This window comes from Argiope bruennichi, chromosome 10 (assembly GCF_947563725.1).
Source record: "Argiope bruennichi chromosome 10, qqArgBrue1.1, whole genome shotgun sequence".
Taxonomy (NCBI): domain Eukaryota; kingdom Metazoa; phylum Arthropoda; class Arachnida; order Araneae; family Araneidae; genus Argiope; species Argiope bruennichi.
Window position 1 is genome coordinate 118,901,189 of NC_079160.1, and position 20,952 is coordinate 118,922,140.

The 20,952-nt window shown below is 32.0% G+C and overlaps 1 protein-coding gene across 2 annotated transcripts in view; it reads right to left on the reverse strand.

The window, feature by feature from the left end:
- Window positions 1-20,191, reverse strand: part of LOC129987961 (junctophilin-1-like) — a 137,632-nt gene extending 117,441 nt beyond the window's left edge. Inside the window, exon 1 of one of the 2 annotated variants that reach the window (XM_056095986.1) lies at window positions 19,796-20,191. The gene's annotated coding sequence lies outside the window, so the exon portion shown is untranslated. The remainder of the gene's footprint in view (window positions 1-19,795) is intronic. The other variant, XM_056095985.1, reaches the window with a different exon arrangement.
- Between the last annotated feature and the right edge of the window lie 761 nt (window positions 20,192-20,952).

Consider the following 20,952-nt stretch of genomic DNA (forward strand, 5'->3'; position numbering starts at 1 on the left):
TGTTCGATCAGTGCTGCAACAACACTTTGGTGATAGAGTCATCTCTCATAACTTTGCGGTTTTGTGGCCACCGCGATCCCCGGACCACACATCTATGGATTTCTGCTTCTGGGGTTATCTGAAATCTTAGGTGTACACGTCTGGTCCACGAGATGTGTCAGAATTGCAAGATGTCATAACACGTGTGAAGTTACGCAGATTCCTTCTTTCATGTTAAGCTCGACATTGTTGTCCCCAATCTTCCGAATGCAATGCGTTGTCGCCTGCGAAGGAGAACACGTTGAAAACCTGTAATTATAACTTTCCACTCCAATAAAAGCTTTTTTTTTCTTTCGTCTCTGTATTGTCATTAGTCTTTTATAATGCTCTTCTTTGCAAATGCTTTACGCCGGCAATTTTCGTCACACGTTAATCGTTCCAACGTCATTTGTGGTTTTTCAATACGCTGATCAATTTGTTCAAGGAAAAAATGGGTGTTGCCATTCGAAAATTTCGAAATTCTCTCACTGTAACCGTAACCGTGAGCTCTGCGTTGTTTACACATCACAATCTCCAGCGCATACCTTCAAACAACCATGTCTGAAATTTTGGTTCGATTGGTTGAGTGGATAGGCCGCTAGGGTTTGATATACAGGGGAAGTTTTTTTTGGACCACCCTGTATATACAGTACACTCTCGAATACCCGATTCGCAACTATCCGACTTAGTTTTCGTTTATCATAATTAAATGAGGACGGAAAGGCGGTGAATTGGCAACATTAAATTAGGCATTACAGAATTTATGTTAAAATGTGAACAGTTTATATTCTTTAACTTGCTTTTTCTCTAATAAATTCTTGAAACGTACAGTGCAGTATATCAACATATATAAACTGAAAGAACAGAGCCTTCTGGCTTAACTTGACACGTTGTCGGCAACTGCTTCCATGATTCACAGGGCCGCAACCGCGTTCACATTCTAAATGGATTGAGACGAATGGAGGGCTTTGTACTTAATAAGAAGTGAGAAAATACGTATTATAACAGTGAGTTTTGGTATAAAGACTTTGTATTGTGATATTGGTGGGCAAAGAAATGAGTTCGTAGAATTCCAGCCAATCAGGTTTTTTTGTTTTCCGGTCTGCCCTTCAGCCACATTAGGCCGGATACTCTGGAGTGAACTGTATATTTATTTTCAAAATCATCAATCATTTCTGGGACCCCCGATAAAGGAGCGAATCATATTGAATTCAGATGGTCCTTAGCACTTGTTGATAGTCATTTCATCCAACCTTACCTAAAGGAAAGCAATCAAACAAATAGTCGTTTATGGTACAAGGACTATTAATATTAGACACCTCGATTTTATAGACAACGCGTCCTATAACCCTGTAGTTATACCTGCGATGCAAGAGAAAAGAGTGAAAAGGACTTTCAAAAACATTTAGCGGTTGAATATTATCAGACATTCTGAGAATGATGGTCGATATACCGTTTCCTAACAATAAATATTCACTGTTTTCCCCCTAGAAATGAATGATTTTGATTGTCGGGTGCAATGAGATTAACCCATTTCCGCACTGTGTGAACAAAAAGTAAGACATTATTTGCTCTCTGTACCACTCTTTGTATTTAAGCTTCTTAAATGCTACATTAATGCTATTAATATTAATGAAAGCGAGCAGTCATCACCCACGAAGTAGTCATTAACCATTTGCATGTGGTGCCTGAAGGGGATTTTCAGGAAGTTTTCCATCCTGCCGCCAGCACGCGAATCTCTCTTTTCAGAGAATTCTTTCGTTTGTTTTTTATAGAGAAGTGAAATACTAGTCAATCATAACATTCTCGTGATCTTTTGGAACACCACATTGTGGGAGAATCAATCCTTTTTTCGTTTTTACGAATGTAAAGATTATTTGAAGCGTTGTGACTGTGAAGATTTGTTATTGATATTTTGGTGAATTTTGATATTTTGAATCTTTTTGAGTCTTAAAAAAGAAAGCTTTTAATTTCTAGTATGCGTAATATAGAGAAGATATAGAAATCGCTAAAAATAATTGGAATTCATAATTTTGAGGAATATGCTCATTTCAAACCTTTCTGAGATCTAAACACACATTTTTGGCATTATGACTGTCAATCTGTATGTTTGTTTACACAATAACTCAAATTCGCTTTGAACTAGATGTCTGAAATTTGGTATATGGAATTGCGCTCAAGTGTTTAGATTTCTAACAAATTTTTGAATAAAATCTATCAAAAGGAAGATTGTCTGGCTGTCTAAGTGCAAGTGAACTCAATAACTACAAAACGCAATGAGATAAGTTGATAAAATTTGGTACACAAGTTTAGCATCTAAAATATAGAGACTTAGCTAATTTCGAACCAAATCCGTCAAACGCTTGGCCATCTGTCGGTTTGCACTTTTGCATACATGCGAATGAAAAACGCAATGAGTTAAATCAACGAAATTTGTTATCATCATATAAATATAATCGTAATTTTGTGTCTAAGTTAGGGATCAATTGACCGGCAAAAAGCATACAAAATGCATTTTCTCTCGATTGTAAAATTGTTAGATTTACACCAGATATCTTTCATCAATGTCAGGCAAGGAATTCGTGGCATTACCCAAGCTCCACAATTTTATACGGAGGAAAAGGGTTAATTATTTGGATAGCAATGTGAGAAAACTGGCGAGAAGTTGGATATATATTCGCTCGTTGGCATGTGAGGGAAAGAAAGAAAGCAATCTTGGTAAATCAAATGATGGTAGTCTGTATTGGCACAACGAAGTTGTACATACTCCATCATACATGCTTACTACTTTATGTTCATCAGTATGCATTGAAATAAACAAAACCAAAAAATAAGCATGATATTTACAAATTTTTTTTTACATTTTTACATACATTTGTATAAGTATCATCATAACTAGTTAGTTTTTAAACCCGTAGAGGCCATTAGAGACACACATTTCCATTGACACATTTATTTTTACAGTTATTGATTCTCAATTGCTTAGACATAGCTATTTAATAAAAATCGACTCTCGTCTTATGGATTCACTAGTTAATTTCTTTCCGATCAGTTCTATGAGATTTCTTATTCTTGTTTTTCCATTTGAACAACAGCCTACTTAGCTCATCTATCTATACTTATATAAAGCTCAATGTGTGTGTGTGTGTGTGTTGGGGCTCTACAGGCCAGACCGTTCGACCTACAGCTACCAAATTTGGCACATACATACCTTGGAGGTCGGAAATGTGCAACTGGGATCCCTTTTTTTGACTTTTTAATTAGAATTTTAATTATTAATTAAAAACTAAATTGCCTGCCAAAAAAATCTTTTCATTTCCCCACCGCCAAACGAGTAAGGCTTCAGTTTTTTTTCCCCAAGCTAAACAGGATAGGCTTAAGAAATTTTCGGCAGGTTATTTCAAAGGATTCTGTTTATTTTCTTAATGTTTGATGCATTTAAAATTGAACATTGTTAATGAATCGATCTTTCAGATTCATTCTGAAGTACTTTTGAATTAAAATAAAACAGAATAAAGGAAATTAAAAATTTTTAATCTGCATAGCGTTACCCCAACTGGAGTAGAAAATTCACGTATTTGCGTTACCATAATTGGCGTTGAAAATTCACGCATGAGCATTGTGTTCTGATTGTTGACAACTGGATACGGATTTGGTTTTGAAGGCTTAATATGTTTACGACAGATTATTTCAAACGATTCTGCTTATTTTTTTAGTGTTTGATGCATTTAAAACTAAACATTGTTAATTAATCGATCTGTTCATGATGAATCTGAGAAAATTTTGTTGAAAAGTTCTTGAGATATTTTATAAATTAAGAAAAATATTCTTTAGTGCCCATAAGGTTTAAATACTCAGCGACTCTGTTTTCAGTACTCATATTTAAAAAAAATGCTTCGTTTCATTAAAAAAATATTATTATATTTATTGCAGTTTAATCATTTCCACTTTAATTTAAAGCAAATTTATTAATGTTTCACATAAAACGACATTTAAATGTCTCAGCAAATTAATGTATTTTCAAGACTTTTGAAAGGGTACTATCCTTCCTGCTGTAAAATAAGTTGTTCAAGACACACTTTTACGATTTGATAAAGTCATTGATTCCTTGCCTTCTTTTCATTTTTTTGTCGTTGTTTGTGGCTTGATTGAAGTAGCTAAAGGTAAAAGTCGCACTAGAATGAATATAAATAGTGTACATTTTTTTCTCATATTATTACAAAATATTGTACAATATCTCTATGAAATTTGTCGACGTTGTAAAATTCATACAATACCATGGAAACGCATAACGATATATTAGAGTATCTTGTGCTAATAGAAATTACTTGAAATAAAACTTTTGAAAAATAATTTTTATACAGCATTCTTTATTTTATAAAACCATAAAGACTCCTTTTTTGTTGTTCTCGTTTCCTTATAAAAATAAGGGATTTACAAATGTTGTTAACAATGACATTCTGCAAATTCGAAGATAAGAAAAATTCTTTACTTTTTTAATACTAAATGTACCTCGATTGCAAAGTGATTATTTCCGATGGCAGTTTCAACGAATGAATGAGTATCAATAAGCTTTATATTTTCAAAAATACTTTTTTACAACGAAGCAAATGATGGTTTGAAAGAATGTTTGGAGTAAAACATTCTTAGAGAGGTAAAATTTTTTTAACAATGAAGAATTGCATTAACGGCAACAATATCATTGCAAAAAATTAGAAGAATATTTCATGATTAATTCATCAGCTGTCATCCGATTGAGTCATGATTTTTGTGTGAAGAGCAGGTTACAGAAGGAATGCTATATATTTTTTATCTAGCTGTATTGGCTAGATAAAAAATAATTTCATAAGTAGAAAAACAGTTTAAAAGTAAATATATGGTGAAAATGTTTAGCATTATGTTCATTGAATTGAGATTGTTACAAGTGTTCTGCATGATTTCTAGAATAGAATAAAACAAAATGGACACGATTTACAGCATATAAAATTGCAGAGAGAAACATATTTTGAAAAACTGAAATAGTTTTCCTTTAAAGAGCTTCTTTAAATTTTAACCAGTGTCCCCCTATTTGATGACAGTTATTTTTGTGTGTAATTTGAAATCAAGCTTGTATTAATTAGAACTTCCTCTTGGCCAGACAAATTTCAATTCGATGGCCAATTACGGGTTTCATTTTATGCAGACATTTTTAAACTATAAAATGAAAATCCGGAAAATCATGTCGAATTTCAAGCTCTGAATAACAACTTAACTGTTTTACTTTTTATTATCTATTTAAAAGACATTTTTTTCAATATTGTTACCGTCTTACTAATTCATTTGAGAATTCTTCGAATATTTGTGGATTATGCTTAATTTTATATAAAATTACAGCGTTTGAATAATTTAATTTTAACTCTTAAGTTTTAAAAAGAATAATTCGATGTTAGATGACGCACAGACATTATGATTAAGGGTTAAATGTACCTTAAAATAAAAGCAAGTACATCCCGAATTTCAGACTGTTATACTGTAACTCAGAATTTATTTGATCGCCAGTTCAGAATTCCAACTAAGTCAGCATGAGGAATATTTTATTGGGCACGAGATTGTCTGTAAAAATTTGATTCTTATAATTAGAGAGAAATAATAGAAACAGGAAATTATAACTGTTAGCAAAAACTTCTCAGCGAAAATAATATTACCCAAATCAAAATGTAATCTTTTTAAGTCTTCGGTCCTTTTCATTTTACAAATTAACTATAATTTTATCTTCTCCTATTTTGAACCGAAACTTGCAGATTTATATATTAATAAATATCTGCACAGCAATATAAGAATAATATGTATATGCAGAATTTTTCATCTTTAAATTAAGGTTAGATAAAATCTCAAGCACTCTTTATAGATGAGAATTCCAACAAAGAAAATAGAAAAATTATCTTCTATTCAAATCATTCGAAGATTATATCAATTTCCCGTGGAGTTTGTCTTCAAAATCAATCAAACATGAAATAATTCGATTTGACAGGAAATAAAGCTATCTAAAAGGTGTTCCAAAAGTAACGCAAGATTTGAATTTTCCACCATTCATGCAATAAAGTGTTGGTAACTCTATTAAAGAAGCCATTTGAAAGATGATAGTTTAGGCTTAGTAAAGAGGGAGTATTAGACGATAGAACAACGTGCTAACGCAAGATATGAATTAAATAAAAAAAAACACAGGTTTTTTTCCCTTTAAATTGTTATATTTTTATGAATCGTAAAGCACATAAAACAGGGTTATGTATGGAATAACATATAGGGCCAATGACCACCACAGCTTTGCTTACGTACGAACTCTTTTGTCGAAATTTTCCACGACAATTTTACACAAATGTTCTGAATTTCGTTGATGCAACATTGAATTTTCTCCTATGGATGGTTTATTAACATTGACTTTAAATAATCTCATAAAAAGAAATTCAATGGTGTTAAATCACGAGATATAAGGAGCCAATTCCCAAATTTTTGAATTTTGATCGCCAGACTTTCATTGTTTTTTAAATATTGTTCAACAATAAAAACACATTGCTCTATCGCGTAACGCTCCATTTTTACTAACCCCAAAACTATCAACTGTCAAATGTTTTTTTAATAGAGTTACCAATACTTTGCTGCATGAATGGTGGCAAATTCAAATCTTGCGTTAATTTTGGGACACCATTTATAAAGTGAAGAAGATTCTATATTTTCATTGACAGCGAAATAACTCATGGCTTGCGTAGCAATTATATACAAAAGAATACAGTAAGCAGAATCTGCTGGTATAGCATTTGTGCTATTCGTAAAGAGGTAGTTTGATTTGCCTTAATTATATTAAAGAACTTTTTAAACAAAACTAATATTAATTGAGATGAGCCTCGCCATTTTGAACTGTCATCGAACGACGTGACACTCGAACCTACAACCCGACTCAAAACATCAGAGAAAATCCATAAGATAAACGTTAAAAAAGTATGCAAAATATTTTTTCAATGAAGGAATATATAAATTTTAAATCCACTACAGCCTATCTCAGAAATTACATATAATGAGCAATCACATCAATCAGGACTGCTCTCTAACTCAACCAATCAGAGTTTAAGTGGTAGAATAATTCAAGCGAGTAATCCGTTGCACTGATGCGGACTCTTTCGTCTGACGAAACAGGATGGCTGGAAGCACAGATTGTGCGAGAAAAGTACACAGATTAGTTAATCTTCATGCAAACGATGGCCTGGCACTGAGAAATCATTAGAACCAAATTAGAAATTCTAATCATCCGTTAGGGTCTTAAACGGAAGAGAGCAGCACTTTAATAATGCCTGGATTAGCATTTGGCGTGGAGGAACGGCTGCAGGCTCCCGATAAAATTTATTAATTGCGTCGAACAAATTCCTGGCAGAATTCCTCTAAGCAGAAGAGGGCTGTGAAGGACAAATCTCTGGGTTAAAATTTTGATTATGCATTTATCTAAACCTGGTCAGAGATTTCTTTTTCTTTTTATTTTTTTTTTGCGTACGAAGTAGAAAATGTAGGGAGAATTCCTATGTTTCAGATTCTCTCATTAAAAATAACATATTTTATAACTTAATAAATCAAAGACGATATAATCCATACAAATGAAATTTGGTATCTTTTTTAAAACTTAATTTGTAGACTTCTGTGTCATTTTGAACAAACTCCATGAACAGGAAGCGTATTTATTTTTCTGTCCCTGTAAAAGCGAGCACGCTAATTACAAAACGCAAAGAAATAGATGAAGCAAATTATTTGATAAAAAGTTTCAGCCTCTAAATTGTAGATCCATACCAAATTTGTAATCAAATACATCAGTGAGCTGAATCGTATGTCTCTCTATACTTGCATATAAGAAAAATAACTGAAAACAACTTAGATAAATGAAATTTGGTACACGCTCTTGTTATTAAAATTGCAATTCTGTGTCACATTTTGTTTTCAATCTCTCTAAGAAAGTCTTAACTGCTTACTTGTGTTTCTTCTCTATACGACGAAGCACAAAATGCTCATGTATGTAATTCTCAAAAAAAAAAAAAAATAAAAAAAAAATAATTGAGCCCATGATACTCACATTCTTGCCGAAGGTCCGCAATTTTTATAAAAAGGAGGAGGGGATATCACTTTTATCGAGAATATACGAGAAACTTTCGGACAGATCATTCTTGCTATTTTTATATTCCAATCTGCGAAATATTCAAAATTATTGTAATCGTAAGAAACATTGGTACCATTTTTTTTCTCTGATATCCCCATTTTAGACCTCAATTAGTTCGAAAAATACATTTTTGAAATTACATTTCTGTTTATCGTCCGATCGTAACGATTATGGTCGCAGGAGCATAGAGTGTTGTTATGTATATTTTTCGATCGTAAGAATTATAGTTGCAGAGACATAGAATGGTGTTATGTCTATCGGCCGATCGTAACACTTATGGTCGCAGGGTCAGGGAGTGGAGTTATGTCTATGGTTCGATCTTCATAATTATAGATGCAGGAGCAGGGTGTGGCGTTATGATCCTAACGATTACAGTCGCAGGTGCATATAATGGTGTTATGTCTATCAGTCAACTGTAACGATTACAATCGCAGTGACAAGGAATGTCATCCTATCTATCCGTTGATTGTAACGATTACAGCCGCAGGGGCATGGAATGTTATTATATCCATCCATTGATCATAATGATGGCAGGGGCATGGAATGTTATTATATCTATCCATTTATCATAATGATGGCAGGGGCATGGAATGTTATTATATCTATCCATTGATCATAATGATGGCAGGGGCATGGAATGTTATTATATCCATCCATTGATCATAATGATGGCAGGGGCATGGAATGTTATTATATCCATCCATTGATCATAATGATGGTAGGGGCATGGAATGTTATTATATCCATCCATTGATCATAATGATGGCAGGGGCATGGAATGTTATTATATCCATCCATTGATCATAATGATGGCAGGGGCATGGAATGTTATTATATCTATCCATTGATCATAATGATGGCAGGGACATGGAATGTTATTATATCTATCCATTGATCATAATGATGGCAGGAGCATGGAGTGGCGTTATGTCTATCGGTCGATCGTAATGATTATGGTTGCAGGAGCATGAAGTGGTTCATCGGTCGGTTTATGAACACTTAGTTCAATAACGCAGGAAGTTTGAAATTCACTATGTGCCCTATACTTTGCATATTTTTTATCAAATCCTGGATGGAGTCCATTAACAACAGGTCTGATTGTCCGTTCATGCATATGTGAAGATGATTACTCAAAAATACAGACAAATCAAATTAAGTATATGCATTTATCATCAGACTGGTGGATCTGTATTCAGTTCCACCGATTCAATCATTTAATGGACCCAATCCATTAGAGTTGATTTTCTGTCGTTCTAAATTTTGCAAGTAGTTGATAACTTAGATCTTCCAAGATCTAAGCAAATAAAATTTGGTATGCAGTCTTCTTATCAGTATTGTAGCTATATTAGAATTTTGAATCCGATAGGAAGAAAGAAAAATACCCAGAATCCTTATTCCATTTTCTTCACTTTGAGGTACAAAGTTTTCGCGAATTCTACAGAAGAGAGATTAGAGAGATGATAGAAAATTGTACAGTGGGAGATTAGACAGAAGAATATTCAAACTGGCTATTTTCTCGTACATAAAATGATCAAAGAAGAAATATGGAAATAATTAAGCATTCGACCTCTTAGTTTTGATTAATATCCATGTTCAAGACCTCTCTGAAATCGAAAAAATCATTTTAAGAATTATGTCTGATTGTCTAACTGTCTGTTCAAAGGTTAAGGAGAATCCGTATTTTAGTATGTTTCAAGCGTAAATATAATCTTCAGAAAGAATATTGAATGATCTATGTCTATATAACAGCTGTAATGATGTTGTTAGATTTCCGATAATTCTACAATCAACGATTAACAAAACACTCAAGAAGATGTGTGAATGATAAGCTGGACGAAGGTTCAATCATCTTGCCATAGATATAAAATGATTGCAAACCAAAGCGTTAAAGGCAACGAAAGTAGTGTGGGAAGTCTTTTTTGAGCCCTTTAGAAAAATTAGCTTAGTTTTCTTTATTGAGAGGGGGTGAAATGCAGTTTGAATGCTTATGGATCCAATGAGTTTGGCTGTTTGTAGATATGAAGTCTAAGAAAGAATATCATAACAAATATCCTACTCTTAAAGCTAAGGCTTGCAGTGTGAAAACGACTCTTCATAAAAATTGACTTTGAACCCTCGCTTTTAGGAGCCAAACATAACATTAAGGTTGTAGGGCCTCTGCTACTTCTATTCAATAAAAATTATGTGCGTTGCGTTGCCAGACTTCCAGGTCACTGATATTGTCATTTAAAATGTCTGTCTTCTTGGCATGAACTCGTTTAGAATATTTTAATGAATAACGTCACATTAGCTTTCACAAAATATTCAAGCAATTACTGTTACCTCTGTGCATGAGCCAAACCATTATCTCGAAGTACCTTAAAAATATTCTACAGCAATTAAATTATGGTATTACATTACTTGGATATTTCATTGCATACTATCGCTAGCACTGTTATGAAAAAAAAAAAAAAAAAAGGAAAGGGGAAAGGATTGCACAAAATTTCGCTATCAAGAACAACTTGCAAATTACAATTCCAGATGTCCAAATGACATTAGCCCTATAGTTATACTGCTGCTCCTGCAGGACACACAGTAGTATGATGGTGGGATCATTAATTTGAGACCAATGGGTTGAGAACGCAAAACCCAATTCCACACACACACACTATGGTTTGAATCAACCGCCATCTTACTGGTGTGCTGTGGAAATTTGAAGATTGAAATCCTCGGCTCAGGTCCCTTCAATATCATCTGATTTCGGATCAAAATAACGAGATCCATATTAAAATTCTCCAAATACGTATAAGTCACTCTGATTAATCTAAATATGGGTAGTGTTCTAAAAGTGTCGGCTACTTGATCAGCATACTAGATCTCGAATAGATTGGAATTCAAATAGAATCGCTGAAATTTTATCGACACATAGTTTTTCTGTTAATCAACAATTTAAATTTTAGGAGAAATGCAAGATATACTTGCCTGTTAATAGAAAAATAATACCATCGCCCTTTCGGCTATTTTCACGAAGAAACCGAGATGCAGATTTTCGATCGAATTTACATATCTTGATTTTTAAAGAAATTAATTTTGGATTTATTACATTTATTTCAACTTTTTCAAAAACCTATAAAACTCAAACGATTCATCTTGAGTCTTTAATTGATAATTATATTTTTAAAGAAATTATTTTTATGTTCAACATAGTTATTTGAATTTTTTCATCAAAAGATTTTTTTCAGGAAGTTTAAACTGTTCTTTAAGTTATATGCTTTCAAAATTTTGAGGCCTTTGATATGCTTTCTCTTAAACTTTTTAATAAGCTTTTTTTTAAGTTTTTATACTCATGCAGAACGATTCGTAGGTCTCATAGAAATGACATAACTGGATCCAAATTAGAAAACTCTGTGAAACAATTAAGGGCTATGAAGAAATATCTCATAGAAAAAAAGAAATTAGCCGGAATTTCAAAATATGGTGTCCCAAATAGATGAATAAAAATCATTGATATACCATTTCAAAAGCATTACATGAAAAAGATTTTAAGGGTATTCGAATCTTTAGTTCGATATATCATAGTATGCTAATGTTTTAGAGTTGATTTTTCTGTCTACATATTACTTTCAAAATCCTGCACTTAATTACGACAACAATGACGAGTATGCGGATAACTGCATTCATCGTGGTGCGCGTAAATGCAGAAATGCATTAACTGGAATAATGGAAAGTATTGCTATGAAATACTCTTTAAAAGCATTTAAATTGCAAAAACAGTTGTATGGGAATAAAATTGGTATCATTTGATTTTTAAATTTTAAAGTCCTGTAAAAATGAATTTTTTTCCAATAATATGTCCCAAAACAATTGATTAAATTGTTAGAATTTCAATTAAATTTTAATTAAAATTCTATTTAGTACTTTAAAATAGTTTTTCCTAAAGAGTCTCTAATTGTTCAAGAAATAATTACATGTCAAATAAGGTAACTACAAATTCAATGATTTATCCTATGAAGTATTTTAAATTATTTTTTCATCATGATGAGAAATTATTCATTTTTCGTCCCTCATTTTGAGATAACATTCAAATTATAAGCACCATTATATTAATAAATAATTATTAACAGAATGATGGTTAAAATAAATTCACATTTTCCATTTGTCCAAAAAATAATTTTAAAGTGTCAATACCGAAAAAAGATAAATATATAGAATTTTTCTATAAAACTTATATGATTTGATAGGTTTAAGAATTTATACCAGACGTTATGAAATTATATAAAAATGAAATGTTACTCGTGAAAATAATGTTGCGCTCACATTTATGAAGTTTGTGAATGATAATGAAGGAAGGCTATTTAAGGTCAACAAAAATTGTAGTTACTGCAGCTTTTACTGAGTCTCATGATGATAATTAATTGCAATTTTTTTCTAGATCGGATTCTATTCAGCTTAGTTCTAAAACTAATCGGAGCGACATTTTGTTCGAGGATATTACCTCATCGATTGAAACGGGCGTAAATGATGTAATGAACTCGGGGCAAAAATCGATGATTAGATAGTGATAAAAGAAAAACTCAAGGAAAATAAAAAAAGAAAGTTGAATTCACTTTGCGTATAAGAAATTTGAGGGACTGAGGGGATCGAAATTCCTTTCTAGAATATTACCGTTTTTATTATATATTACTTTTCCAAAAAACTAGGTTTGTTGATTTATATATCTTATCAGATAAAGATTCTGGACTTGCTATATAGACTCTAAAGATGGGTTCACACTCACCCTGTTATAAGATTTCAATAAGTCACGCAGGCGCAGATGGAAGATTATGCATGCTCTGAGAGAGCCAACAATAGCAAGTTCTTGTCTTGATGGGACAAATTCTCGCTACTGTACAGTTTCTGCGCATGCATGGTCTTATTGGATGATTTGTAATTGGCTCAGTATAAACCCATCTTATTACCTATAAATATAGGTTTTCAAGAGATTTCATAGAATAGTGGACATTGGAACATGGGCACAAATAATTAATTCTTAACCAAAACAACCCACTGTAATTTGCAGCGAGGATACACACGATAATATCCGATATCTTATAGAAATCGGTAAAAGATTTATATCTTATAAATGTACTAATTTTCGACCTAAGACTATGCTCTTGTAAACTGTTTCCCAGTAAAAAATCTTAATCGACGGCTCGGGAACATCATTCTTTCTTCTGTGATAACTGCCTACTGACGTATAAAGACGTCGTAGGATTCTGTGGCAAAAGTACCTTGGCGTGCTTGGCGCTTCTTTTCACCGCAAGTGGTTAAGATCTACAGAGTTTGCAAATTCGTATAAAACTTAGCCTTACAAGCTTTGGATCAGTTGAATCAAACGGAGTCCAAACAGTCTCAAAAGTTTGCTTATAAACTTCAAAAGTCGGTGAAACATGTGGAAATGAGTTGATTTTGCGATAACGCATCGCTTCTGCAGATATAATATCACCAGAATTAGAATTCATGTAAAAGGTGATTACTTCAAGTGACTCATTTTCAGTGAATTCAGTAAGAGAATAAGATCCATCTCATAAAGCGTACATCGCGCAGAATTAATGGAATACAAATTCAAAACAGCGCACTCTAAGTAAGACCATGACATATAGCGTATAGCATAACAGATGCAATAACAATAAAGGTGCAGTACTAATAACAAAGTTTAGTTAACTCCACAAAAGTTTAAAGAACCAGTTGTCTTAAGTGAAAAACCCTTCTTATGTTTCTATTTATGCAAATGGGTGCACAAAATACCGTTCTACTTTAGTGCAACCTAATGCAGCAGAAACTCTTTGAGTTTGCGAATCCGTGTTCTAGTGTACAAATAATGTGTTTCTGCTCGTCTAACCTACCTTTAAGGTTTGTAAACGACTTTTTGGAACTTTTTATAGAGAAATTCAGTCAAATGATTCTCTTCTTGAATATTAGCTTTGGAAGTAAAAATAAATTGTCAAATTGCATTCTTCTTTGACTCTATCAATACTGAAAAGTTTCAAACGTCCATTTGAAGAAACTACAAAGGACGTCCAAGATGCCTAGATATGACTGCGAAATGAATCCCCTTTTCGTTAAGTGATTGGCTGAATACCCAAGGCATTTGATATGTTCTTTAAATTAGCTCGCCCGGGTATTTTGGGTAGAGGAAGAACTTCCCTAATAGCCAAATACGCGGTGTCTTGTTATATATATTGTTTATGAGCAAGGGCTATCATTGTGGCTTCTTTAATAGGCGGAGACAGACTGATCTTTGAAAGTGAAACTCAGGCATTCCCATATTCTGAGGTACCTGAACTCGAAATATCTTAATAATGAGAGGGTTAAAGAAAATGTGTAGAATGTGTTAACTATTATTATCTGATCCAGATTGTTACCTTGCCAGATCCGAGATAGCAATCCCTTTTATATCATGGGCTTAAATTATAAGGGGAGATTGAAACAGCATTTGTTGCTCAAAATAGCCTTGAAAAGCTCGAGATAGGAATTAGACTTTAATTCCTCGCAATGGAATTAAAATCTTCCCGAAATACTTCTAAGGGCAACTGGGCAACATAAGCATTTCACTTGGAAGAACTCGGAAGATGTTACCAAAGTGAATATCAATCGTTCTGTATCAGAGATTTGTTATTTTTCATAAGCGAAAATAATTAATTCATTGCGAAAATAATTCCCAATAAAAATATAGTGCAATAATAATATAATTTTAATGTATGGCAAGAATTAATTTATTATCGTTCTTAAAATATTCGCTGCAACTGCAATATATATTTATTGAGAGGAAAATGGTTAAAATAACTGGTTAATAAGTGACATAAAGAACTCTTTCATTCAATCCTAATAATTATGAATTTTAAATCTAAACTTTGACACTCTTATTTAAAAAAGACTTGTATTATTATATTTCCTGAGCTTTCCTTAGTCAGCGAAAAATTAATTTAAATCTGAGAGACAACGTACCAAAAAAATATCTTAAATAACTTTTAAAATCGTCATTTCACAAATACAACAATCTCTAAAATTCTACAAATGCAATTTATTTCATTTTTTAAAGTTTTGTATAATCTTATTAATCTATATGGTTTTTAAAACTGAGATTTTAGACAAATTACGAAACTTCTCAGAGCATTTTGCAAATAATATTGCAAATATTTTTAATTGCATCATAATTTTTGTATTATTTTTAGTTTTTCCTAGTTTATTTAATTAAAACTTAATTTTAAGTTGAAAGATGCAAATTTTAGTAAAGAATAATTAATTAATGTATCTTTTGTTTTTAATTTGATATTTTATTTGAAATATTGAAGCTCAACATTAACTTCTTAAAATATTTACATTCATTTTTAGAAGTTGATCAATTTTTATTGGAAAAAAAGTCGTGGAGTGTAGCATTTCTTTAAAGGCGCATTTCAACAAAATTCAATATTTTTTAACAGTTAAAATTATTTAACAAGGTTAAAAATTGTGTATATTTACATAATAATTCATGCTTCCATTTCACATAATTTACCAATTATTTGGCAAAACTGGCACGAATTATCGCGAATTTTTTAATACCATTTCATATTAATGTGAAAATATATGAGATTTAACAGAATTTCTAAAGTTTTATTTTGAAAGTTAAAATAACTAATGTGTGATGCAATATGTCAAATAGAATGCTACATAAAAGATGGAATAATAGGAATTTCGATTTAAATACACTGAAGCAGGTAGGTTTTTGTTAAAAATACATTCTCTTCTCGAGTCGTTCGAAAGCACGCTGCTGCTCCGTTTCCATTAATACCGGAGCAACAACGCTCGCAGGCTGTTAAGCACTGAGTTAGCACGTCTATTTGTAGCCACCTGGGGAGTCAGACGCCCAAAATATCGCATTCCGACACCATGCCCTCGAACAGAAGGATGATTTCTCAGCAAACGATTTGCGGTTGCCCCCCCCCCCCATCCTGCCTCGATCCGGGATCATTTAGAATTTTCGAATGTTTGCCAATGATGAGTATTTTCATGAAATAAAAATTTATTGATGAACAGAATTTATTGATAACAGATGATAAAAACCACTTATTAACCCCTTCACACACAATAACGATTTTGATTCGCGCATCAGATTACCGAATTTTTAATATTAAATTTGCAACAGAATGAAAGTGCTGAGTTATTTAAAAGGTAAAAAATAATTGATAACGCTTCAATATTTCAAATGCATTTATATTATTATATTATTTAAAACAATAATAAATGTCCCAAATAGGATGTGTCATTTAGTTAGGAAGTTAAGCAAATTCGTAGGTCGAGAGATTAATAATGGATTGACTAACTGAATCAAACTGTTACTTTTCTAGTTTTCTTTAAATTCATATGTCATTTTCTTTCAGGAATCTTAAAGTTTTAAAGCAGGTTACATAACTGTGAGTGAAAGAAAGTTAATTCTTAGTTTTCGTTCTTGAAGTTCTTATTAGGAAGATTTTTCTCTCTAAGAGGTTTTTCTAAGGATTATTATTTTCAGGGGGCATGTGTAACTGAATAATTTAATTCGAATTAAATAGTCACAAAATAGACAATATCGCACGTATTTTTATAACTTCGATCGGAAAGGCTGAAACTATAAAATATAATTGACAGTAGTAATTAAAAATATTGCAGGAAGCTTTTCTGACATGAAATTATCATTAAAAATGTGCAAAAATTATTAAATGTTTTTTAACTACAGTAACATTTTATTTTTCTAATTCTTCACCAATTGTACACAGTAAAGAATTGTTTATATATCTTTCAGGAACTACGTAGAGCAGCATATAAATGAAAAAATGTTATAATACACATTTCAATAGACAGCTTGAATTGCTAAACATTTGTTAGATTTAATGCAGATTCATTTAAAAGTATTAGTTTTTAAAGACGGCACTTATAGTATATGACTGTAGAGTAATAAAAATCGGAATTAAATGTTAAAATTAAAAATGATAAATGTGAGAAAAATCAAACTTCATGCATATTGTGAGTATAAATCGTAAATTTTTTATTTTATATAATTTATATGCATGCAATTAAGTACATAATTTAAAAAAATCTTTATTCGTCTTCTGATGTGCTGATTGACTGTGGCTATTAAAATACAGAAGAATTCTGAATAGAATTGAATTCATTGAAAATTCTTCAACAATACTTTGAAAAACAAAGTAAGTTTTTCAATGGAGTCTACAACGTCTTTGAAGAAAATTGAAATTATTTTTTCCCATTGTTCTTTAATTATGAATCATTCTGAAGTCACGATGTCGGTTTCATACTCTCCGAAAATAGTCTCTATGGGTTCCCAGGAGATTCCAATCTTTTTCAATACTTAATTTTACCTAACTGAGTTTCTAATTTTATGTCATATAAATATTGTGAGTATCATTACAATAGTTTACAAATAAACACTATTGTAATAAAACGATGTATGAAGTGCGTTTTAATGTAATATCTTTGAAGCTTAAAATGGCTCTCGGAAAAAAAAAATGTTTAGGGTTAGGCTCATGGAATATTATTATAGGCGTAATAGGATCTTAAATAAGAAAAACAATTTTCATGCATTTTTGAAATCATATAGAAATTTATGCCAATTTTATTAATAAATTTATGAAAATACATAAAAGTTATTCATTGGATCTTTTACTATTTTTAGATAAAATTTTACTCTCTGTGACTATGATTTCAAAATCTGCGTGAAATTATATAACAGTTTATCAATATAGTGTCAAAAGTATATTAAAAAAGCGCTATTATTATCCAAATTGTGAAGTTACAGATAAAAACTTTTACATTCAATTTAAAATTATCCATTGACTGAATCTATCCCTTTAGTGTGAGAAATATTCAAATTTTATTTTATTTTCTTAATTTAATTTTCCTTTCCATGCGCAAATAACTGCATGATCCCTATTTTTATATAATTACTGAAAAATCCAAAGGAAAACATCAATGGACCTTATTGATTCAATTTATGCAGAAATATTTGGCAATCAGATTCCAAACATATGTGTTTTTCTAAACTTTCATTGCTCAGATATTGCTATATGAAAGCCAGTAATGCGGCTTTAAGAAATGCAAATTTAGAGCAATGATTTATTTTTCAATAATTTAAAAATTAGCATAAAATATATTATATAATATAATGAATTTTTTCACAAAGATATATTCAATGTGGGCAATATTTATGAGTTTATATCAGTAGTATTTAGATTAAAGCACAAAATATGGTGCCAGAAGAACTCAAATAAATATGCTAACTATTTTGAGTAAGTGAAATAAAATAGTAGTATAGTATTCAAAAATAGTAAAAGATCTTTATATAGAACTATAAGCACCAAAAAGGAATCCGAAATTTTATTGTGTATTCTATAAAGTCAGTTAGATATGGAATAATATTTATAAAAAAATCTCTGGTATTCATTTTAATTAAGTCATTATTTTCGATTTCCTTCAGAAATATTTTATGTGTTACAAAAGGAGAATATGAGTTATCAGGAGTCATTCTGAATCAAAGTAATTGCACAGATTAATAAACAAATATCTCTCTAGTGAAATTGAAAAGCTGAAATTTTTTCTGAAGAGAGGGACAAAAAAATGTCTCACCACTTTTTTCAATGCCATTAGATGGTGATTTAAGCATAAATACTCTTTATGAATACCCATTTGTTTCCAAGGCTTTAGTACAACATTTTCTTACGTTATGTACACATGGCAAAACATATAAGCAGCTGACAGTTTCAAATTACATTATCAGCCAACTGATGAAAGCAGAATAAAACTTCATACTTTCATAACATAGCTTTCATTAATAGCTGTGATTGATGCATAGATAGAATAAAACTCAACAACCTGATGGCATTTGGAAGAAATTTTTTCGTTATAATTACAAAATTCTCTTTTAACACTTATTAAAAAAAATGAACGAAATAATTTCGGAAGCAAAGAGTAAACAGAATTAAAAATAACATGCGGAATTTGTTTTTATTTCCAAAATTATAATTACATCTTTTTTTTATATATTTTAAGATGGCAAAACTGTTTTTAGCAGCAATTAAATTAAAAAAGCTGCACTTAGTTAAACAGCTGTTTTGTTCTGCAAGTAAAATTACATTTCATATATTCTATAAAAATTAAAATTTATATAAATAAGTCATTAAAAATTGAGCGATTTTTCAGGAGGTACACTGAGTAAAGAAACATGCATATTCGCTTTTATTTTGTAACTATTTTCAAAAAACTCGAAACAATCTGTTCTAAAGCATAGCAAAACAAATTTCAGCTGTTATCGTGCTCTATGTATGCAGTGTGTTCGGAAGCTGCAGCTGGTGGGAAAGCAGATTTACTACATGCATTCCTCTAATACTTGAAGCAAAGCTTTCGCACAAATTAAAATTAAAAGAGGGATGGGACACTATCTGCATTATGTTTTGCTTAAAAAAATAAATCAAAGCATTATCATGACTGAATCTTAGCAATTGAGAGTGTCGACTAGAGGTTAAAAAAAATCTATCGACTGTCCAAAACAAAGCTATCGATCTACTACTAGGCAGTTTCGAAACAGTTGACACAAGAGATGGAACTTACGAAACGCATGAATGTAATTCTATCCACCAGAGTCGAGAAGAAGAACACATTTTTTATTTCCTAAGAAGAGTTAATGAATGTAGAATGGCAACAACATTTCATTCGGTCGTAATCCAAAATCGATTCTTTTTGTCGCCGGAAATTTTGATTCATCCGCCTTCATTCGCAAGGTGTCACGAGTGCACACTTGTCACTCAGAGCAAGGTAGAAGGGGCATGCTTTTTACTTACGGCCTGGATTCTATTCCTAAGACCAAACTTGGACTGCGCGCACAAGGCACAAGGCATAGTGACGAGGATCGCTCTCTGTTTTCGTGTCGCAAGTATTCCTCCGTGTTCTTCCTCGCAGCGGACCCGACCACTGTCGCCGGCGGGAGGTTCCTCGAGGGAGTTATTGGCTGGCGGCCCGGCGCATGGGCAGGAGGGGACCCGACGCTGCTGCCTCCTCGTGCCTGTGGGCGAGAATTCTTGGATCCGACTCCGGGACTATTCCCATCGCGTCGCCATGGAAACCGAGGCAGACGCTTCCTCACCGTCTCCCGGGAACGGGAGTCTTCCTTGTGACTTAGAACGAATCCCCTGCCTATATAGCTGTGATTCTCTAAAAGTTTTGACGCTTGCTACTCAGTTGCTGGAGGGTAGGATTAAGTTTTTAAGTTGAGCCTGTCAACAATATAAGGCTAAGGCCTTTCCCTTTTACTTCCTACACTCCTAACTTTTAACTTTCTACACTAGATATTTTCTTTTAAATAGAAATTTCTGATAAAACCAATATTAACTTAACTACGGACCATTTTCGAAAGAGTTGGTTTATGCATTCCCAATGTTAAAAATAATCGGTATTCAAATTTTAAAAAAAATTTAAACCAGATGGCAAATATATATATATGTAAACATATATTTTAACAGTTGCGAGGCCAAATTAAAAAAAATGAAAGTTTAAAAATTTTGTTTTATTACACCACGGGAGGCATAATCTAAATACAAGGAATGCGAAGTAAAAAATACGTCAGTCTACATCGCGACCCAAGAGCAGAAAAGCAAAAGAGACCGAAATTTTCCCTTCAGTGATTTTTATAATGAGATTCTGATAGGGATTTCTTAGACACGTGTAGTATTAGTAAAATGAAATTTATTTATCTTTAAAAAAAGGTTGTA